Below are 3,112 nucleotides of genomic sequence, written 5' to 3'. Positions count from 1 at the left end.
CCACCGGGCCTGATTCATCTCCTCCAAGCTGGGTAGCGTGAAAATATATCAGCTGAGACGGAGCTGGCTGGGAGCTGCAGCACACGCGGGACACATGTTGAAACCAACGCATGAGCTGGGCAATGAGCAGCCAGCCTGGCAAGGAATTTTTCTTCCAGGCATGTTCCCTTTGGGACAGCAAGGCTGACCTTCAGCGGATGAGCTCCGCTGCACAGTTTCGACCAGCTTTGCACATTCATCTGGGATGTGCTTAACCCCAAACCCTGCATTTGAAAGCGCCATTACAATGGCTTCTGGCTTGGATCCTGACTTGGCAGGGGAGTTTTGTCCCTAATACTTAGGATCTAAACACAGTCGTGTTTTGAGGGGAAACTTAAATCCAGACCTGAGCTTGAGCCCATCTCTAATCACCGCTTGATTTTGCTTTCTGCAGACATGCACGTTTGAGTGTGAAGCAACCTACTCGTCTCTGCTTGAGAGGGTTCTGCAGCCCCCTGCTCTCGCAGTCTTCAACATCGCCACCTTTTGTGTCTGTGTACATAGCCATGAGACACAAATACTCAAAGCGATTTTAGAAGAAAGTGTTCGTGTAGGTCCTCATCCTTTGAGTTGCTCCTTGAGGAAGGCAATGGAGCTTTATTGGGGTTCAAGTGTTTGAGTGCGTGAAGCTGTTCCAGAACCTGTATCTCCAGTCCTGCAACATTAGGCCAGTGTAGTAACTCAGTAACTTGTTTTCTGTGTAGGGTGAAGCCTTCCTTGCAGAGGATTAGTTTCCTTTTGACATGATACAATATTTTCCTCACAGATTTCAGCGAAGTTTTGCCATTTCTGAATGGTAAATGCAAAAAATTACTGTTCCGAGTGTTCTCTCTTGAAAAGATGTTTGCTTTTCACAGCTCAAACAGAAAACAGCTCAGTGCATCCAAAAGCTGCCTCACCCTTTGAGCGTGTTCCCAGATCTCAGCCAAGAGCACTACTATGGAATAGCTGTGAGTAGCCGGAAGAGCGTTGTGGGGATTGAGATGCAAATGAGCAAAGAAACAGCCCCCTGCGCTGCAGAGGTTCTCTATCTCCTTCTGCCCCTCACTCTGGCACTGGTGCAGGCTTAGCCTAGCCCCCTCCCGCAGCCACGGCCCCCGGCCCCRCAGCCTCAAACCAGGGCTTTGCTCGTTTGTAAAGCCCACCAGCTTTGGGCTGATGAAGAACTATGCCAGCATCATGAAGACATGGAGGCAGGAGGGGCTTTCAAAGCTGTTTATTCTTCCCTGGGTCCCCAGAACTAAATGCTGCTGCCTTGTCTGAATTAAAAGAAGGAAAGCCAGAGGTGGTAACCATTGCGAGACAGTCCACTCTATTCCAGTTTCTTCAAAGTTCCCAATTTTCAGGCAGTTTCAAAAGTCCCAAAGTGTGATGTGACCGGCTGCCTGGGCATTTGTTTGTTTTATCAAAAACAGTCAGAATATGACAGAGGAAATCAGATAAGCGTATTGGGGGGCATAGGGAGGGCTGTACATATAAACACGCAGAAGAGTTGGGCAATATGGTGGAAGGGTTGTATGCTTTTCTTTAGAGCAGCATGCAAGGAAGCAAAACAGTCTAACAAAACCTCCTTCTAAAGAAATAATCAAGGCATTGAGCTTTAAAGCCCTGTCGCTGCCCATGACCAAGAGAAGAAGGCATTTTGCATTACTGCATGTTGTCATCACTTTGCTCAGTGTTGTCTCCACATGCTAATTACATATTTACATGCATTGCATCATTTGTCATAATTACTGCAATTAGGTTAATACTTCATAAGCAACAGAACAGTGCCTGTAATTTATAAAACAAAACCTAAATGAAAAGCTAAACCCATGAATGGAAGGGGATGCAAGGCTAAGGATTTAATCCTCTGTGCAGAAGCAGGCRGGAAGCGCTTGGGACCCAAATATTCTGCTTTATCTGTCGAATCCGCTCAGATAGCACTGGGGCACCTTGCAAGGTATCGGCGAGGGTAACGCACCAGCCTGCGGGCAGGCTGCTGATGTTTAATGCTCATCATCACACCTAGAAAAAGCCACACATTGCCCTTCACAAAGCGGCGCCACAGCCGCTTGCAAGAACAGCAGCAGACTAAGCAACTCAGTGATCTGGAAATATTTTAACCCCTCTCCTATCTGGATGTGCACTATCGGCCTCCAGCTGCTTGTTGCTTTGAGAGGAGGATGTGCCGCCTGGTGTACGGAGAGCAGTCTGGGTGCAGCTGGATTTACACACATCTAGAGGTTTCCTCGCTTTATCTTGGCCCGGATGCTTTGCTCTTTGGGCTTGTTCCCCTCCTGCAGTTTTCTCAGACCCTGGAAAGCATTTCTTTGCCTCTTGTAGAAGGGTCTCTGCCCCAAAGGGTTAACCATCCAAAGTCAGTCTGTGCTAAACAAGGACATTAAACAAGACAAGGAGTTATCCACAGTTACTCATTAAGTGCGGGAGAGTTTTACAAATCTGATCGAGCTCTAAGTACTTCCTAGTAAGCAGAGACAGCGAGAAGATGCCAGCAGAATTACCTGCCCGCGTCCACGCGGGACACTGGCGCTGGTGGGGATGCTGCAGCGGGCGGCTCGCGCACCACGGTGCCGCCTCTGCAGCGCAGCCCTGCTGCCGGCGTGGGGACGCGCGGGCCGAGGGCAGCAGGTGGCGCGGGGCCGGGGCCGGGACCCCGGGGCAGGGCCGGGGCCCCGGAGCAGGGCCGGGACTGGGACCCCGGGGCAGGGCCGGGACTGGGACCCCGGGGCAGGCGCAGCGGCCGTTCGCGAGCCGGCGCCGCGTTTTGCTCGCGCAGCAAGTGCCGGCCGCGCTCCGGGAGGGAGGGAAGCAGGGAGGGAAGGGGAGAGGGAGGGAAGGAGGGAGGGAGGCAGGCGGGGGGAGGGAGGAGGCGGCTCTTTGCGGGCGGCTCGGGGAGGCAGGGCCGCTCCCCGCCCCTCAGCTGGGAGCCCGCAGCGAGCTGCTGCGAACTTCAGAGCCGAGCCGGAGCGGCGCCGCGCGGAGCCGGGCATGGGGTAGCCGCTCCGCCCCTGCTCCGCTCCCCACCATGTAGGCGAGGCGCCGCGCATCGCTCCGCGCCGCCTGCACCGCG

This window comes from Rhea americana, unplaced genomic scaffold, assembly GCF_003343005.1.
Source record: "Rhea americana isolate MKP2758 unplaced genomic scaffold, rheAme1 scaffold_138, whole genome shotgun sequence".
Taxonomy (NCBI): Eukaryota; Metazoa; Chordata; class Aves; order Rheiformes; family Rheidae; genus Rhea; species Rhea americana.
This window is presented reverse-complemented; position numbering follows the sequence as displayed.